This window comes from Chlorocebus sabaeus, chromosome 12, assembly GCF_047675955.1.
Source record: "Chlorocebus sabaeus isolate Y175 chromosome 12, mChlSab1.0.hap1, whole genome shotgun sequence".
Lineage (NCBI taxonomy): Eukaryota > Metazoa > Chordata > Mammalia > Primates > Cercopithecidae > Chlorocebus > Chlorocebus sabaeus.
The window spans coordinates 69,142,047-69,162,968 of record NC_132915.1 but is presented as its reverse complement, the minus strand read 5'-3'; the positions used below and the strand labels follow the sequence as shown (position 1 = coordinate 69,162,968).

The 20,922-nt window shown below is 41.3% G+C and overlaps 1 pseudogene; it reads right to left on the bottom strand.

Annotated features, from left to right (window-relative positions):
* LOC103219136 (keratin, type II cytoskeletal 8 pseudogene) overlaps window positions 1–20,873 on the bottom strand; it is an 80,039-nt pseudogene extending 59,166 nt beyond the window's left edge.
* Window positions 20,874–20,922: the final 49 nt, after the last annotated feature.

Genomic DNA, 20,922 nt, shown 5'->3' with positions numbered 1-20,922 from the left:
GCCCAGCCAACCAGCCCTGTGGTCACCCCTTGTGGCCACCATCCCAGTGCTGCGGTGAGTGACTCAAGCTACTTGCTTCAAGGGGCGATCCACTGAAGGCAAGAGGGATTCCCCTGAAAACTTTGATTCTGCTGAGAGAGAGAAAGACTGAAACCAAAAGCAGGAGTGTTAGTGGGGCCTTGGGCGTGAAGTGCCTTTCTGCCGTGTCATTCTCCCGACACGGGGCCATCTGTTTGGGTAAGCCCCAAAGTCAATGGGGCCTCATCTCCCCTGCAGGCCCACCCTGTGGTTTTCACCAACTGCAGGGAGGCAAGGTGGCTGCTCAAATGTGCATCCAGGTGGGGCGGGGGGGGTGAGGGCCTCTGGGAAGTCTCTGAATCAAGTGAATGTGGGAAATCCCAACTCTGTGACTTAGAAACAGGTGACCTTGGGCATTCCTGGGTCCCTACATGGGCCTCAGTTTGCTTTTCTTAATGTGAGGAGCATACGAATAGAGTTATACGCTTAACTCCTAACAAGGAGTTAGACCTATACTCCTGTTGCTTTGCCCCTCCTGTAAAAGAAGGAGTTAGACCTGTAACTCCATTGGTACACCCCTCCTCTGTAAAATGAAGGAGTTAGACCTGTAACTCTCTTAGTATGCCCCTGACATTAAGAAAGGCAAGAGGATATAGACGTTACTAGACTCATTTAAGTAATAAGACAAGCAAGAATACACACACAGACACATACAGAGACACAGACACACAAGCACACACACACAAACACACACAGACACACAAGCACACACACAGAGACACACACAGAGTCCAGAGGACAAGTGATATGGTTCGGATCTGTGTTGCCACCCAAATCTCATGTCAAATTATAATCCCCAGTGTTGGAGGTGGAGCCTGGTGGGAGGTAATTGGATCATGGAGAAGGATCCTACATGAATGGTTTATTTCGCACCATGCCCTTGGTGCTGTTTTCATGATAGAGTTCTCATAAGATCCGGTTGTTTGAAAGTGTGTAGCACCTCCCTCCTCTCTCTCTCGGTCCTGCTCCTGCCATGTAAGATGTTTACTCCCACTTTGCCTTCCTCCATGAGTAAAAGCTCCCTGGGGCGCCCCCAGAAGCAGATGGTGCCATGCTTCCTGTACAGCCTACAGAATCATGAGCCCATTAAACCTTTTTTCTTATAAATTACCCAGTCTCAGGTATTTCTTTATGGCAGTACAAGAACAGACTAATACAACAGGCAAAGCATTCTCTTTTTTAAAATTGTTATTTTAGGTTCGGGGTATATGTGCGAGTTTGGTATATACGTAAATTGCGTGTCATGGGAGTTTGTGCACAAATTATTTCATCATCCAGGTAATAAGCATAGTTTTCTGATCCTCATCCTCCTCCCACTCTCCCTCGCCTTGACTCTTAATAGTGGTTTACATTTCATCTCACTTTGGCAACCTTAAGTGAGTATCTCCTCTGTGGGCTCCCTTCTCTCTCTCCCTCTCTCTGGCTCCCTTGATTCTTAGCCCTTCTGCCTGCTTTCCAGGGCCCAAGTTTTCTTCCTCTTAGGAGTAGAGGACGCACTCCAAGGGGCTTTGCAAACTGTGGATGGAAGGAGGAAAATGAAGACAAATCCTTCCCCATATAACCTCAGGGTAAAAAAAAAAAAAAAAAAAAAAAAAACCTACCAAATAAATACACATCTTTGAGTAAAATTAGCTGCCTCTTAGCTAAAACTGGTGTGCTATTCTACTCAAAGCACCACTTGGTTTTTCCAAAGGAAGTGAGCCAAGTACAAAAATATGTATCCTCAAAGAAGAATTTGTTGAAAATTAGATTGTCAAAAGTCAATTTGCCAGAAATGTCAATTTGCCAAATGATTCACTGCATCACTGAGAATGTTTTTAACTTGACGTTGTAGTTTCACCACCATGAAAGCAAAATCACTCGTGTCCTAGGTAGGCAGGCTAGCCACAAGATAATGCAGCCCTGCCATCATCACCCATTGCATTAAAGAACTGCCCTGGGGGTTGTCTTCATTACAGCCAATATCTATAATCCAGGTTTGAGATTGACAAACTTTTTTTTTTTTTGGCTGAGGGGATGGAGTCTTGCTCTGTTGCCCAGGCTGGAGTACAGTGGCATAATCTCGGCTCACTGCAACCTCTGCCTCCCAGGTTCAAGTGATTCTCCTGACTCAGCCTCCTAAGTAGTTGAGATTACAGGTACCTGCCACCATGCCCATGCTAATTTTTGTATTTTTAGTAGCGACTGAGTTACACCACGTTGGTCAGGCTGATCTTGAATTCCTGACCTCGTGATCTGCCCACCTCGGCCTCCCTAAGTGCTGGGATGATAGGCATGAGCCACCATGCCCGGCCAACAAACTTTTTTTTATAAAGGATCAGATAGTAAATGTCTTAAGTTTTTCAGATCATACTGCCTCTGCCACAATGGCTGAACTCTCAACTCTGGCACTGCAGCAGGAAAGCAGTCCTACACCGTATGAGCATGAATGAACATGGCTCGGTTCCAATAAAACTTTACTTACATAAACAGAGTGGCTGCCATTTGGTTCATAGGCCATAGTTTATCGACCCCTGATTTAGACTAACACGTTTGCCAATACTAATTTGAAAAGAAACAGAAGACCTGATTAGTGTTATACCTGAAGAAGAACTTGAATTAATAGTTTTAAATTTTTCCCACAGAGAAATTATAGGCCCCAGATGGTTTTTAACAGGTGGATCCTCTAAACTTTCATAAAACAGATAATGCTAGTTATATATAAATTCTTCCATGCAAGAAATAAAAATGGAATTCTTAACTCATTTTGTAAAGCTAATATAGTGTAGATAACACACCAGACAAGGATGATATGAGGGGAAAATATACAAAGCCCCCACCTCAAAAACATACACAAACACAAGAATTTAAAAATAGATACATAGGAAAAAAAAAACAGCCAGAAAATTGACATAATTAAGCAGTGTATGAAAAGAAATACACCATGATTAAGGAAAAGAGACCAGATAATCCTCTATCTTTTCTTTTCCATAAAAAATGGGATGCTTTAACATTAGGAATCTATTGATGTAACTAAGAAATTAAAGGGAGAAAATTACATAGTCAATCAATAGATGCAGAAAAAGAAACTTAATGAAGTCAGTCATGAATGGATATTGGTAAATAGTTTTTGCAATATATTTGGCAAACTGGTAATAGCAGGCAACCTTCTTAACCTGATAAGAAGGTATCTACCAAAAAACCTACCACAAGTATCATATTTAAAAATGTAAACTTTATGATCTCTTTATAAGAAAATAACCCTGAATTCAACTCCTATTCAACATTATACTAGAAATAGAAATAAGAAGTTTAGGGATAGAAAGTGAAAAACAAAACTCATTATTTCTAAACAATGTTATCTTCAAAGAAAATCCAAGAGAATATATGCAGCATTTAGAACTAGTAAGTGTAATATCATATCATGTCATTATAGTAATATTATACAACAAAACAGTATATAGCAGGAAAAATGAATGAACTATATCTGCATTATTAATATGGTTAATAGTAATGTAGTTAAATCTCAGGGTTAGGTAGAAAAAAAGCAAACTGAAAAAGGATACAAGCAGTATAATACTGCTTATGAAATTTCTTTAAGACACAATACGATACCATATGTTTGTGTTTACTCTTGTAAAAACACAAAAATAATTGGGACCAAGAAGTTGTTTTCTAACTTGAGAATTACTTCTGGAAAGAGAGAGAGGGGAATGGAGACACATTTTGGCTTCACCTTTATCTGTAGTTTTACTTTCTTTCTAAAAGGATGTAAGGCAACTGTTAACATTTCTTCAATCTAGTGGTGGGTGTATTTGTCCATATGACACTATTCTTCTTAATTTTCTGTAACCTTGAAATCTTTCCTAATTAAAATCATTTTTAATAGAAAAGAAAAGGAGCCATGATGAAAACTGTCAGGTCTTTGAATAGGTTCTGGCTGCTCCTGTGAGTACAGGAAAACACACTGAAGTCATCCTGCCCACACTAGGGCGACACAAGCCTCTAGACCCTGAATTCTTGAGATCACTGTGGCTTCCTGCTCTGCCACCCCACTGAGAGCTACCCTACTCTGCAGGTTCCTTGGAAGGATAAGCTTCTCTTGGGGCAGTGGACACTGTTAGAAATGAAGGCAGCCCATTCCATAGACCCCTTTCCATGGAGAGGGGTCACTGTTGGAAATGAAGGCAGCCCATTCCATAGACCCCTTTCCATGGACAGGGGTCACTGTTGGAAATGAAGGCATTCCATTCCATAGACCCCTTTCCATGGGCAGGGGTCACTGTTAGAAATGAAGGCATTCCATTCCATAGACCCCTTTCCATGGGTGGGGATCACTGTTAGAAATGAAGGCATTCCATTCCATAGACCCCTTTTCATGGGCAGGGGTCACTCTTAGAAATGAAGGCATTCCATCCCATAGACCCCTTCTGTGGGCAGGGGTCACTCTTAGAAATGAAGTCAGTTCATTCCATGTATGACCCCAACCTACGAACACGATCTTCCATTTCCCTTCTGGTATCATCTGAAGCTCAGTTTAAAATTATCTTCCATAAAACTGTCATCATAAGAAATTTAAGACAAACAGATTTGTTTATCCTTGGGCTGAACTGCAGGCACATGTAATCAACGTGGGCATTGTCCTCTTAATCCCTTCATTTAAAGACCAAGAAGAGTCGTATCTTTAGGAGAAAATTAAGTTCCCCTCTGACTTCTACTATGGCTCAAGTCTTCCTTTTCTAAAATACTATGAATTTGAGGCTGAGGCAGTGAAAGCACACAATGAGCTCAGCACTTGTTTTTGTACCCCAAAGTAAGAATATGCTCAAAGAATCATGGGAACATGCCAAAAAGTCACAGGAGCCAGCATAAAGGGGTTTCCAGTGATCATCAAAACCCATGGAATAAATCAGGCTCCATGAGACTCTAGTTACATAAATTAATAAACGAAAACATAAATAAGTGGAGGAAAGAGAAAGTCCTCCTTTGTAATAGAATGATGACTACTGAATGCCAAAAGAATGAAAAAAACAAATACCACAGAATTGGAATATGAAGGAAAAGAGCTGTCAAAGCGTGGAAGGCAGAGAGTAATGGGACCCAGCGTGTATGCTGATTGAAAAACAAATATATATCCCTGCTCACAGAAAAAGAGCCTACTTTCCCAACTCCGCCTCTTCTTCCCACCTCCTGAAAAGCCCATTTTCTTATTGACTCTTCTGAGATTCAAAAGGCTCTTCTCTCTTAATGATGTTTTCACTTGCACCCAAATACCTAAAGAGTAGTACCAGTGTACCCCAATGTAAACAAAAAATTGATGGCTGGACCTCCCCTTTAGGGAGAAGAAGCAACATGGAAATGTGGGCTTCATATTTACCTAGACCGAAAAATGGAAACAGGCTTCGTGACTTTCTTGATGTGTGACCTTGAAAAGCCCACATTCTTTGTGCTCCAATTATCTCGTACAACTGGGATTAAAATTATTTCTCTAGTTCACTGAATGGCGGTCCAATTAATCACCATGTGAGAAGGTGTCTATAAACCACAATGCCAGCAGACACTGAAGGTGCTATAGAATTCACAGAGATTCTTAAGAAAGGGCTGGGGAGAGACAGCATGGTCCACCTGCCCGACAGGCCAAGGTCAAAATCACTTTTCTTGACATTTGAATAATACACTGAACCCTTTTGAAAAATAAAAGTCAGACAACAAGCACTGACTTAAATTACTTTTATTATAATGTTTCTTCTATATGAAGAAACAGAGCTAGGTTTTGACTTCTTATGCTGTGAGAGCATCTTTTAAAGAAGAATGTGAGTAATGGTGTCTAGGAACCTCTGGATTGAGGACCTGAGAACAGTGGAAGTGGAAGAGCAGCCTCTTGAAAGGGAATGTTCAACCTCTTCCTCTTTTTCCTCTTTCCCACAGAGAATTTAACTAGCTGTGTTCAGATCAACATGATGTAAAAAAAAAGTTTCCATCCTGGCTTACATGTTGAAACCTCGTCTCTACTAAAAATATAAAAAAATTAGCTGGGCGTGGTGGCGGGTGCCTATAGTTCCAGCTACTCAGGAGGCTGAGGCAGGAGAATGGCGTGAACCCAGGAGGCAGAGCTTGCAATGAGCGGAGATCGTGCCACTGCACTCCAGCCTGGGTGACAGAGCTAGACTCCGTCTCAAAGAAAAAAAAATAAAAATTCTGATTTTTGAAAAAAAATCAACTGTGTGCTTGCTTCTTCAAAAACAATACTATACGAGGGCAGACGATATTCCGATAAATATTTATGATTGACATCTGTGAATATTTATAGTATTAACTTTTTGTGGACACACAGTAGGGTGGGGCGGGAGTACTGGCATCCAGGGGAAGGGTAGATGTTTTGGCTGTTTCTATCCTGTAAGGACTGTCTGATGGCTACAAGTGTTAACGAAAAGCCAAACTGTATTGATCACATTTAAAAGCTCTTTCTCCAGAGTGTGACATGCCACATTGCAGTATATTTATACAAGGGAATACTGTGTAGCTATTAAAATGAACAAAACATAGCTACATGATACAAAAGGGGTGAATCTCACAAACAGCAAAAAATGCAAGTCACGAAGAAGACATACAGTGTGATTTCATTCATATAAAATCCACAAACAGTTAAGTCCATTCTGTCATACTGGGATGCATACAGAAGTCGTAAAACCAAAAAGAAAAGCAAGAAAATGATTCTCACAAAAGGGAGGCTGGTGATGACCTGGGGAGGGGACACTGGGAGGTTAGGGGTGCTTGCAAAGCTCCCTTTTCTGGCCTGAGTGGTGGTTACACAGGGGTTTCCTTAGTTATAATGTAATTTGTGTAATTACAATGCATTAAGATGTATTTTTAAAAAACTTTTTGTGTAGATCACATTACTCAAAACGAGGAAAACTGAAGCAAATATGACAACATTAACTATCTCAATACCTGAATTAATATCTGAATTAATTCAATTAATAAATTAATTGAATACTGAATATCTCAAACTCTGTTGGGTCTATATCATTAATTATTATACTGCTATATGAGAAAGGTCAGGCCAAAAAAAAATTATATACATTATATATGGAATTTGATATTCCATTTGTATAAAATTCCAGAAAATGCAAACTAACCTAGAGTGGCAGAAAGCAGATCAGTGGGTGCCCAGGGGCAGGGGCTTTCAAATGAGCCCAGGGAAACTGTTGGGGATGATAGATATGTTGATTATAATGATGGTTTTACAATGTATACTTTCATTAAAATGTATCAAGTTATACTCTTTAAATATGTGCAGTTTATTGTATGTCAGCTATACATCAATAAAGCACTTTAAAAAAAACTCCCCTGTGCCTTTTCATGTGTTTCTCAGTCTTCAGTATGCATATGCTGCTTTGGAAATGAGGAAGATACTTTTAAACGGTCAGAGAAACCTAAGTACCTTGAAGCTGTCTACCAGAGTTGTATGTATGCTTGTGGTCAGTCATGGGTTTCAATTATGTCAATATATTTCTGTTCTGCTTTTGATCGAAAAAAGACCTCCACAGTCTTCCCTTCTCTCTTTCTCCTGTCTCCCTTCTTTCTTTTCCCCTCTTCTCTCTGTCCCTCTTTCTCTCCCTCCCTTCCTTCTTCCCTGTCTCCCTTCCCCTTCTCTCTCCCTTCTCCTCTCTCCTTCTTCCCTTCTCCTCACTCTATTTCCTTTCTCTCTCTCCCTCTCTCTCCTCCCACCCTTTCTTATCAGTCTATTTCCTTTCTCTGTCTTTCTCTCTTTCTCTTTTTCTGTCTCTCTTCTTTCCCCTCCTCTCTCCCTCTCCCTCTCTCCTTTTCTTTCATTCTCACTCTTGCTCTCTATCAGAAAACACTTTTCTTCAACTGAGCAGGCAGCTTTGGGAGACATGACAACACTCATAATAATGACAAACGATCATTTCTGTCATTTAATAGCATTTTATAGTTCACAACATGATTTCTCATATCTGTCTTCTGATTCTCACAACAATCCTTAGGCATAGTAACAAGAAAATAAAAAGCAACTGTAACCGCTTCTGCCTTCTAAGGAGGGTGGTAAATTTCACAACAGTGGGAAAGTAAATTTCTTTACTGCCCCTTCCACTTTCAGAGACTGTTAGTGAAGACAGCAAATGAAGGACAGAGACATTTCTTCTGCTCCAGTTCCCCACCCTTCAGCAATGGCACAGCCTCTTAGTTTTAATTAAAAAATGCATCATTGGCTATGCAAAGATATATCCAGAGCTGAATTGGGGGTTGTGGCAAACACTGCGGTTGGCCTATCCAAAATTTATTCTTCAGGGCCCTGATTTTTGGTGAGCAGAAATGTGTTCCCACTGAAACATTAGATTTCTTATCCTCCCTTATAGATAAGAGCAGTCATGTGACTACCTTCAGCCTAACGGAATGAAGAAACTATTGTGTAGGATTGGAAATGCTCCCTAAAAAAGTGACTGACTCTGTTGGCAGGTCTCTTGTTGACCTTCCTTCTTCCTCTACCCAAAATATGGACGTAATAACTGGTGCTGCAGCAGCCACTCTGCAGGCATGAGGTAGCCTTGATTGAGGACAGTGAGCTTGTGCTAAGTACACCAAAACAGAAACACAAGAGGAGATAAGGACATTAATGAGATGGTAGCATTACCACATCAGCCCTAGAATGCTTCTGTGGTTCGGATGTGTCCCCTCACCTCAAATTCAGGTATGGCCAATGTAATATATTTAGTGTGGCTTTTTAGAGGTGGTCAGGTTATGAGGGCTTCTTCTTTGTTAGTGGAATTAAGGTCCTTTTAAAAAAGCCTTCACACAGCAGGATTTGGCTAGCTTCCTCTTCACCTCTTCTGCCATGTAAGCATGCAGCGTCCTGCCCTTATAGTGGATGCAGTCTTACCAGACAATGAAACCGAAATCCTAGTGCCTTGATATTGGACTTCAACACCTCCAGAACTATGAGGAATACATTTCCATTGTTTATACATTACCAGTCTGTGGTATTCTATCACAGCAACCCAAAATGGACAAGTCAAATGCCTACTTCAAGACTTCTTTTACCTGAGAGAAAAACCTTAGACCTCATTTAAGGCATATTTTATGGGTCTCTGTTGGGGAAAAATATAGTTTCTAAATGATAGAGAATTGACGAGCTTAGTGATTCTGTGTTTTGAAGTGAAGGATGGGGAATTTCTGGGATGAACCCTTCAGGGTTCTCTTTTAGAGAATCCTGTTCTCTAAAAAGCAGCAAGAAGCAACACGGCAATGCAAACTTCTCTTTCCTCAAGTCTTCTATAATGGCAGCTACATGTGTGTAGATGCCTTGTGTGCTTATGAGGGGAAATCAAGGAAAAGGGGTTGCACTTCCTCAACAATGTGGTATGAGACTAGAACAGCACATGTGAGAAAGTAAATTGATCCATTCATGAAATTAATTCAAAATAAACAGGACCTCAGAGGTAGAGAGGACAAGGAAACATTAACATCTATACCCTCCCCATTTCCTACCCAGAAAGTCTAGAGAAGCTTGTCTCACTACACTGGGGTGGCTTTTGAACCAATACCATTTGCATCCCACAGGACAGGTGCTGAAGTCAGCAACAGGATAAGAGAAAGTCGGCTCATTTTATAATGAGGGCCAGAGAGGTGAAGGGACAGCTGGATTGAAAGTCAGCTCTTCCAATGTCAAAGTTTGTCTGTTTTTTATAATGCCTTAGTTACACCTGGACTCAAGAGGAAGAGAACCACCACCTAAGAGAGGAAAGAGAACAGCCACCTAAGCAACCAGATGGGCCATGTGGGTCCTAGTGGCCAGTGACAACAGGTATCACCACCAATTCCCTTGTCACAAGCATGTTTACGTATACATGTTGCCTCCCTCTCACGCAGGTGTGTATATGAAAGCCAGGTACGTATAGGTATTTTCAGGGCTTCTTCTTATGGTAGCAAAAGCATGAAGTGTAAAAATCTAGGCTTGAATCCCAGTTCTGCCTTTACTACCTGCATGACCCTGGGCAAATTCCTCCCCCTCTCTGGGCCTCAATTTTGTCACTACTGTCAGGAAAGAATTGGCCAAATTAAGTTGTAAGGTCCAATCCTGCTCTAACCTTCTAGAAGCTTATATAAAATATATCATTAAAGTAAGATAAAATCCATCAAGCACTGAGGCCTGGTGTAGTGGCTCACGCCTATAATCCCAGTTATTCAGGAGCCTAAGACATGAGAATTGCTTGAACCACAGAGGTGGAAGTTGCAGTGAACCGAGATCGTGCCACTGTGCTCCAGCCTGGGCAACAGAGCGAGACTCTGTCTCAAAAAAAAAAAAAATCTACTGAGCACTGAGAATAAACTCAGCTTATTATAAATAGATATGGCATAACAATGAGAAGCCATTATTTCACAAATTGCAGTTCTTAGGGGAACGGTACAGATCTATAAGTGGACGAGCCATGAATGCACAGTTGCTTATTCCTATACTATCCTTAAATCGCTCCATTACTATTTTGATAAATATTACAGCACATTTCTAGATCTTCACACCTAGGTACCTCAGTACCTGCTTTAAACCTTGAAAATAATTTCCTTTAAATAAAAATTAAATAGACATAATAAGAATTTAAAATATGTTCTGGTACTGGCCCAATAGCACAAGAGCCTGTGACATGAAGCTATTATAGTAACATCAGCAGGACCATGGGAGGAGTTTGTTAGATATATCAGATACTTTATTAAAACACCCCAGAGTCTTCTCATCATAAATGCAGCCAAGCAGCCCCAGAGTAATGGAGAAGAATCCCCTCGTGAGCTGTAATCTCTTTATTCTGGTATTTAATAAGTATGAATAAGCAGGGATGGATGGTATCGTTTACAAGTCCTCGTGAACCCAGGAAAAGGGTGATTTCAAAGGTTCCTTTGGGGTCGTTGAGGCCTTGTCTATAAAATGTGCCTGGATTATCTGGGTTCCTCTTCATCCGCAGTACCTCATCTTCAGCTGCACTAGACTCCCAAGAACTGGGTAAAGGGAGACTCTGGAGTCTGGAACCCTCACCTCCAAGTACGTCACTGAGTTAGCTACAAATGCCTTCTCCAAATGATTGTTCGATCTTGTTCCCTAGCAGCCTACATTATTATACCTGAATAGGGAATAGGGAAAGGCTTCCTGTTCCCTGCAACTGGAAAGCAGTTTAAATACACACACATGTGCACAGAGCTCTTCCTTGACATTTACAGAGTGGCCCAAAGAAGGCAGGGATTCCCCATGAGCTGTGAGCTCCCCCATCACAAAAGGTCTCCTAGCAAAATCAAAGGCTGAAGAGAGGATTTCATAATCAAATTGGGAGTGGGAAGGGAAGGTTGGCCTAACGGACTTCAGTTTCCTTTTCAGTCCTAAAAGTTGAAGATTCTATGACTGATGTAGGACCAAATGCTACTCAATGTTGACAATATTTGTTATTTAAGGCCTATGTGCCAGGAAACTGTGCTGAATACTTTACTTCAATTATTTCATTTAACCCTCACATGAAACAAAAGTCAGCCCTGCTACCCTTTTATATGGTTCTATATCTGATTATCCACAGACCAGGGAACTGAGGTTCAGAGGCAGCTGAGCCATGAGATCACATGGCTCATTAAGTGCCAGGCAGGGTCTGAGGCACCCCTCAGAGCCTATCTGAGGCTCCCCCAGAGCCTGTGCTTTCTACTTCTCAGGGGTGCTTCACCCACACAGGGGCAGGGTTACACAACTGGATCGTAAAGGGAGCTTGCCAGAGCTCCAGCCTGAAATTGTTCCTCCACCTCTGGCCACTGTTTGTCAAGGCTCTGTACAGGAAAAAGAAGATCCAGGGGGTGATAGAGGTGGGAAAATCAAGAGTTTGTGGGCTGCGGCGAGAAGACTCAAAGGTCAAAGCCTTTTAGCTACTGTACTGTGAACATGAGAAAGCTGCTCAGGTGTAGGTTTATCCCCAAGAGGGACATTCCAGGGAAGGGAAATTCTAACCAAAAGTATTCCTTTTTCCTTTGAGTCACAGGCTTAGTTCCTCTGGGGCACCTTGGCCAGGCAGGATGCTTGAGGCTAGAGCCAGCCCTTGTTCCCCCTCTTCACTGTGCAAATCCCTCCTGGCAGAAAGCCACCCTCTCCCAAGCCTGGGCTGCTGTTTTTAGAGCACCCCCTACAACCCATTCATGGCCTGAGCCCATGTGAGGAGCCTGAGGTCTTCCGACTCTTCGCAGATGCTGAGATTAGAGTCAGTGGAAGGTGGAAGACAAATTTAAGAGACCTGGCTTTCTCTCTCTCTCTCAAAAGGCAGCCCCCAGCAGTGTTTGTTCTCAGAGCAGCCCTGGGAAGAAGGATGGTCACTTTCCTTTCTCCCAAAGATAATTGAAGAGAAGTAAGAAAGTAACTGTGCTTGAAAGCAAAATGACAACAATTAATCTCTAAGCACAGGGCCTAGCCATTAAATTCTTTGGAGAAACAACTTTAGGAGTTTAACGACAATCAGGAGCATAAAATTGAATTAAGAGAAATAGTAATTAAATCAGGAAAGAAGTTTTTGCAAAGGGGATGGTAAAGGAAATTAAAACCAGTAATGCTGAAAAATGTGGTGGGCAGAGCTGGGGGAGGGGAGGGCTTGGTGGAGAAGAGCAAAGAGCCAAGCACATAGCAAACTGGGTTGGGAGATGCAGAATGTATGGCACTCAAAAAAGGAATTTGGAAATTGTTCTTGAAAGACCAGGTATCTGGCACTTCCAATTTGTGTCTAAATACGCCCAAATCCTAATGGGGACAAGTTTTCTTTTATGAAAATAGAAGCATCCACTTGGATAAAGTATTTTTTAAAAAAGCTCTAGACTTAAGCAGGGTGACCAACAGTCCTAATTTGTCCAGGACTATCTCAGTTTTAGTACTCAAAGTCCCATGTCCCAGGAAACCCCTCAGTCTGGAGAAAACCCCTCAATCCAGGGCAAACCAGAATGGTCACCCTAACTGGGAGGCAGACAGCTCTGGCTCCCCTCTCTGTCATTCAGTCAGTAGCTACAGAACTTTGTGTGAGTCACTCCACCTCTGTGGGCAACAGTTTTCTCATCTGTAAAAGAGGTTGTCATGAGTTCCTCAAAAGAGTACAAAAGTTGCTATATGTCAAGATATCTAGAACAATGTGAATGTTGGAAAAGCTTTCAGTAAAAGTTTGGTAAGTTTGAAGTTAAGAATATTGATAAAACAAAATATTAGCAAACACAATCCAGTAGCACATTAAAAATAATATATCATAACTGTTTTGGAGGTCCCCAAGACCACCACATATTCAATAATTTTCTAGGATGACTCAGGTTTCAATATATAATCGTCCTCACAGTTAAGCATCATTACAGGGAAATGACGTGTATTAGTCTGTTTTCATGCTGCTGATAAAGACATACCTGAGACTGGGAAGAAAAAGAGGTTTAATGAACTTACAGTTCTGCAGGGCTGGGGAGGCCTCACAATTATGGCAGAAGGCAAGGAGGAGCAAGTCACATCTTACATGGATGGCAGCAGGCAAAGAGAGCTTGTTCAGGGAAACTCCTGTTTTTAAAACCATCAGATTTCATGAGACTCATTCACTATCATGAGAACAGCACAGGAAATATTTGCCCCCATAATTCAATCACCTCCCACAGGGTTCCTCCCATGACACATAGGAATTGTGGGAGTTACAATTCAAGATAAAAATTTGGATGAGGACACAGCCAAACCGTATCAGGACACAACAGACTCACCAGAGGAAAAAGACATGGGTGGAATGGAGAAATCCATGCACAGTCTTCCTATATTCTCTCCCTTCTGTAAGGGACACTGCAAGAAAATTCCTTTCTCCAGCAACAATCAATGCAATAATGTTTCTGCCCAGGAAGCCTGTTAGAGACATAGCACCCAAGGTTTTTGTTGGTGGCTGGCCACATGGGCCTCTTCTGCCTAGCAACTACCAAAATTCCAGACTCTCAGAGGAATTCTCTTCCTCAGAAGGAAATCTGGTGTACACGATAAACCACATTGTCAATCAGCCTTATCAGTTAGGGAATGATTCAAATGCCAAGTTTTCAGACACCAGCCAAGGGCCAACTTTGCAAACAGACAATTCTAGAAATAGCAGGGTGTGGCTGGTTATGATAACTCTTTTCAGCACAATGACCAAGTGGAGTTCATTCAAGTAATGAAGGAATACACATAAGTGATCACTAGAATCTGGCTCCCTAAGCTGCTATGCTGGCTCCCTAAGCCAGCAAATCCCAGCTGGTTGTGCTTTCACTGGTCCAAGCTCTATAGATGGTGATGTGAATGCCATCAGCTCTGCTAAGCAAAGTGGTCACTACCAGATTCCCTGCTAAAAATTTACCATCAGCCAAGGTCTTCTTGGCTTCTCAAATCAGAACACTGGATTTTTCTCAGTTCACCTAGAGATGAACAACTCGAGATGAATAGATCCAGACTAATCTAAATAGAAACAACGCTTGCCTCATGCATAAAGAGGCCAACTTTTTATTTACAATGGAGGATATATGCTTCTAGTGAGCCAAAATGCTTGTGTTTCAAATGTGGGGTACCAACTTTCTCAAGAGTAAGATATCTGGAAAGCATAATCAGTCATCAGAAAATTGCTTTAAGCCAGGCATGGTGGTTCACACCTGTAATCCCAGCACTTTGGAAGGCCAAAGAAGGGGGGTCACTTAAGGCCAGGAATTTGAGCTCCTACCTCTACAAAAAAACAAACAAGTTAGCCAGGCATGCTGTTCACGCCTGTAGTCCCACCTACTCAGCAGGCTGAGGCAGGAGGATTGCTTGAGCTCAGGAAGGATGTTTTCTGACATAGCTTGGATATCTATATAGTGTCCCCACCCAAATCTCATATTGAAATGCAATCCCCAGTGGTGGAGGTGGAACCTGGTGAGAGGTGATTGGATCATGGGGGTGGTTGCTCGCACTGCTATAAAGAAATACTTGAGACTGGCTACTTTGTAAAAAAAAAAAAGAAAAGTTTAATTCACTCACAGTTCCAGAGGCTGTACAGGAAGCATGGCAGGAGAGGTCTCAGGAAACTTAAAATCATGGTAAAGGCAAAGGGGAAGCAAGTACTTCTTACATGGCCCAAGCAGAAGGGAGAGAGAGAGGGGGAGGTGCTACACACTTTTAAACAACCAGATCTCACGATAATCTACTATCACAAGAACACCAAAGGGGAAATCTGCCCCCAAGATTTAATCACCTCCCACCAGGCCCCACTTCCAACACTGGGGGTTACAATTTGACATGAGATTTGAGCGGGGACGCAGACCCAAACCATATCACAGTCTCAGGTATTTCTTTACAGTAGTGGGAGAACAGCCTAATACATCCACTATAAAGAGAGGCACTGCTATGCAAAAAAGAACAGAATGAAAGGCTCTGTGGTCTCTCAGGGCCTTCCAGCTCTACAGCTATGACTGTGCATCCCAGCAGGTTACTAGTACACACACGAAAAGGTATACTTCCCCAGACAGTGCAGAGAACGCAAAACAAATAGTACCATGGTTACAACTTCAAAGAAGAGAAAGGGGGACGAATTTAACACACCTGTTTGGGTGATGGGCCTAGAATAAAGTACAAGCCCAGTGACCCTAGCCCCACATTGTGATTTCTGCTTTGGGCTCCTGCTTAGGGAGTGCAGACACCCAGATGAGTGTTCTCAAAATCTGCTATGTAGCAGCTGCAGATTCCTTCCAGGTGCCCCTGATGCATGCTAAAGTTTGGGAACCACTCATCTAAGCAGCAAGTTGCTCTATATTCTACAATCCAGACCAATTTAGATAGATCCCTAGAATAATGAGTTTGTTTTCTTACTGGCAACTGCGTTATTGAGTAGAATAGGAAAGACAATAGCGGCATGCAACTACATGATTCATTATCTACGATGTGTGTGACCAGAGTCAATGGGAAAAAAAAATGAGTATGCATGTTTGCAGGACGAATTTAATCTTTATATATGTAATTCAGATTCTTCCCCTCATGTCTTCATTTGCTTTCTGAGGCATAAACTTCTAGACATTTCCTTAAAATGGAGCAATCCAGCCTTTGTATGACTACACCTTTGATTCCGATTTAGTGAATTTGCATGTTTTATCTTATTTTAATGCCTTCAGCATGGGAAAGAGACCCAGTTGCCAGAGTGACCAGGAATAGCATTTCAACAGTTTAGCCCTTACTCAAACCTTAACCCTACTTGCTCAGTTTAACTGTGTTCCCAGCTCACCTAACATTTGTGGTCACAAAAATGCAAAACACTGCAGTTCTGCTAGCTGCTTCTCCCTATTTTGTCTCTATAAAGTCTCATGAACTTGACTTTCTCCTAAAGTTGCTAACAGTTCATTTTATTTTTACTAGCTAGCCTTGCTGTCTTCACTCCTTACACTTTGATTAACACTGCCCACTATTCAAAGCCTACCACTTCCTACTTTTTCTGGACGTTTACCTACTTCCAGAGTCTACCCTCTAGAGAGGTCAACAGGCTTATGCACAGGTTCAAAATTGGTTTCATAGTGCAGTACTGGGAAGAAGCCCTGGTCTGGAAACAGGAAAGACTGGTTCTGGCCTCTGTTCTGCTACAAACCTGCTGTACAATCTCAGGCAAGTCCCTTCCCCTCTCTGGGCCTGTCTACTCTGTCGTGCAATGGAGAGAACCCAGTGAACTCGCAGCCCTTCCAGCTAAGGCATCTCAGGATTCTTTGCTTTTCCTCTGTTGGACAAGCGATCATACAGTATGGATTTCCTGGGGACAGTGCCAGTTTTGCAATCCCTGGCACCACAGCCCATGCACCATGAGCATACTAGTTCTTAAACTGTGGTCCTATTTGATATCACCAATGGCAATGGGGTTTGAGAGGGCTTCCTATTGGTTTTTCCATAATCACATAGCCATTTCTAATTTGTAGCCCCAGATAGGAATAGGATCCTAGTAAACAAATGCCCAGTCCATTTAAGCTAACGACCTTGCCAGGTCATTTCTAAAACCCCAATAAAAGGGCATAGCACACAGTGCTCACTAAATGTCTGCTGAATGCCTAAACACTATGCTTTCTCTATAACTGCAAGAGCTCCATAGAATGAATAAAGCTCAGAAAGACAGAAATACAAACACCAATTCCTTCTGCAGAATCTAAAACCTCAAACTAAAGCTACTTAAGGCTTGAAGAACATCAAACAATAGTGGAGCACATTCTTGGGACTGTTATTTTTAAAGGCACTACCTTTCAAGCTCTATTGTTGTGATGCCCTTCCCTTACCCCAAATACTTAAGAATTCCATCTATGTGACTCTAGTAGGTCAGTCAAAGATCTGCAGTGAAATCCCAGCTCTTCCACTTATCAGTTGAGTGGCTTAAGCTTCAGTTTCCTCCTGTGTAAAACGGGGCAAAGAGCAAACTCCTCATTAGATTGCTTATTACATAAAAAACCGTCTAAAATTGTTGCAAATAAGCACTTGTTAACTGTTAGTCAAGGAGTTAAGGATGATCTACCCTAAAATAGGCCGATTTGATATATTATTTAAGGAACTGTAAGCATTTAAATAACTGTAGTTGCAGAAAGGGTTATCTGACCTGTACTTTCCTACATGTAGCAAACCATAAAAGATCCTTTGAGGAGGATGCCTTTCCCACACCAAGGTGAGAAAATATCAGGCCCTGAGCATTGCTGCCGCAATTAACCTGTACAAATAAGCTTATTGAAGAAACCCTTATCTTCCACTATCTCTACAACCCTCCACCCCATATATCTCCTGGTGACTTCCCTAGAATTTACTGCCCCCATCCCAGATTCCTTTGTCCTGTCATTGCTTCACAAATTTATTGTTCTTTGTCTAAAACCTGTAAGAGCTTTCTCCTTTGGCTATTTCCTAGGGTCTTTACTCTCTTGTGAGGGTCCCCATGTACAATGTAAAAATTAATACAATGTACATGCTTTCCTCCTGTTAATTTGTCTTGTACCAATTTGATTCCAGACCCAGCTGAAGATCCCACTGAAGAACTAAGATGGTAGAGGTGATCTTTAGCTTCCCCTATGTTAGCTAGTTAACGCAGCATTCTTACAGCTTTCTCTCGTCAAATCTCTTATCTGGTGGGAATTATCACACCTATACTCATTTATGTATAAGAAAAATGAGATCCAGAGAAGTGAGTTGCCCAAGATCACACAACTGCTTATGTTTTAGGGCCAGCAGTTGAACCCACGTCAAAAATACTTATAATTGCAGATGAGAGTATAAAGTAGGTAACGCTAAGTTTAGAAGGTGCACCCAAAGAATAAAACAAACTTGATCTGGCCCTCCTCCTCCAGCACTCAAAGAAAGGAACAATGGCTCTGGAGCTACCAAGGGGCAGCTTTATGGGAATCAGGAGCATGGCTCTCTGCACATAGGAGCTCCACATGCTTGACAGTATTTTCTGTTGAATGAATCCAGCTTTGTAGGCATTTTCATCTATTTTAACTTGATGCCAACATTTGCATGATTTCAGAACATCCTTTTCAATTCTTCCTATGGAGACACTAGCACCTGGAAAAAAAGACTGATGAGGACAGGTGTGAAAACAGAAGCTATAACATATTTAGCTTCTCCCAGGCACAGATGCTATCTTTATCCAGTGTCTCACTGGAACATGTCTAGGGTAATAGGGCCCAGAGACCCTACTCTTTCTAATCCCTACTAGTTTCAGGGACTCATTGGGCCTTTTCTCTAACATATTTTTCCCCCAATGGCTTAACAGGCTCGACTCAAACTGCAGTTATAATGTAACTCGTTTTTCCAGTTTTCTTTAATTACTCAGAGCTTCTGCTCAGCAAGTGCTGGCTTATGCATCCATCAGAAATGGTTAGAATTATAGTCCATGCTCAAGGGAGACTGAGGATTTGTTGGGCCAAGGTAAAGATTTAATTAGTTAGGCTTTCAGACTTACTATAAATAGCTCATGATCCCCATCCCCTAGGGCTTAGGAAACAACAATCTAGGAATACCTGTTAAAGAGAATATCTTAAAGAGAAAGGAACACAAAATGTAGCATAGTCACATAATATTATCGTTCGGTCTTTAAAAAGGAAATTCTAACATATACTACAGCATGGATCAATCTTGAGGACATTATGCTAAGTGAAACAAGCCAGTCACAAAAAGACAAATACTACATGATCCCACTTACATGAGGTCTATATGGGCAGGGGCAGGGAGAAGTAGTTATTGTTTAATTTGCGGAGTTTCAGTTTGGTGATGGTTGCACAACATGAATGTACTTAATATCACTGAATTATATACTTAAAACCGGTTCAGATGGTAAATTCTGTGATGTGTATTTTACAATTAAACAAAAAAAAAGGAACAGCTTGGACACTACGATTCTCAGCTACGTATGAGCATTGTATCATCAGAGCCCAAAGCAGCTACATAATAGATGTTGTACATCTTTATGCCCAACCCCCCGTTTTCCTTCTGCTGAATGAAGCATCTCCCTGTTCTGCCACTGAAACTAGCATCTTATAAATCACTAGCTCAGAAAATGCAGTGACTTTCAGCTAGTAGTCCACTGAAGACCATGGCTAGGCAGATGGGTGCAGCAAAGAGAATGCACCCCTCACAACCAAACAGCTCCCCCATGTGGCTGCAGCATCTCCCCCAGAGAAAAAGGCCCCTCTGGACAGAGGGACAGATTTCTTTTTCAAATTAAAGGCATAATTTTTAGCTATAATTGGTACCATCAAATTCGATATCAGGGAAAAAATCCATTATGGATACCATCATCTTTAATTTCTTCCGAATGAAATTGAGACATTTTTCCCTGCATTTCAAAAATGAAGACACCTGTTTCATGTAATAAGCAACTCACAGGATCCAAGAAAACCAGTTTCTCATCAATTTTTTCCCAATAAAATGCCATTTGTTAGAATTTACAAGAGCTCACTTACCAATATATTTCCCTAGGAAATCTTTTTTAAAGATACATATTCTCATCATTTAAATTTGACACTTTGAATCTAAAAGTACTTTACAGCTAGGATTTTAAAGAACACTTAAGAAACTTTCTAACTGTTCAGACTTTTTCTCAAAAATAGGCTTAGTGTATGAAAAAGATGTTTCTAAAATTATCTGTTTTTTCTTAACTATTAATAATATACCTCTTTATCATTTTGTGACTCTGTTGGACAACTAGGACACTTCCCAGGGAATGCCCTCTCTTGTCAGAAATTCTGGCTTGGAGTTCTGGCTGCAGTATGCTACCTTTGAGCAATTCTTAGTATTTCCTAGGGCCTACCAGAAACTGAATCTTTATACCCAGTATGGCAACATAAGCTAAGTGAAACTTAAGTTTTATTTCTGGTTAGAATTATATCGACTCAGTGCAGAAATGCTAGTATCTCACTCTGATTGGATCTTACCAAATTTTGAGAAATCCAATTTATCAAATGAATTCTCTCAAAAAGGGTTTAACAATAAGAGGTAGATGAATGGAAATCCCTGGTCTACACTCATAAAATTAAGAACTGAGAAAGAAGAGGCAAAATATAATCTATGGCCTTAAAGACAAAAGAACAGACTGTGACAACATTTCATCCAAGATCTCTGGTTTCTTGTTTGATTGTTCTCCTGAGTACTAGCTGCCTTTGGACACAGAACTGTCTGATGGAGTCAGAGACACACTCCTTGATAACCACAGAATACCCAAAAGGACAATCACCAGGGCAGAAATACCTAGAAGAAAACAAGCCAAGGGCAATTACAGAATCTTGGACTTGAATAACCACATGGTCATGTGAGGAACTGTCAATCCAACAAAAAACTCAATATTCACAAGACATATTTTCTACATA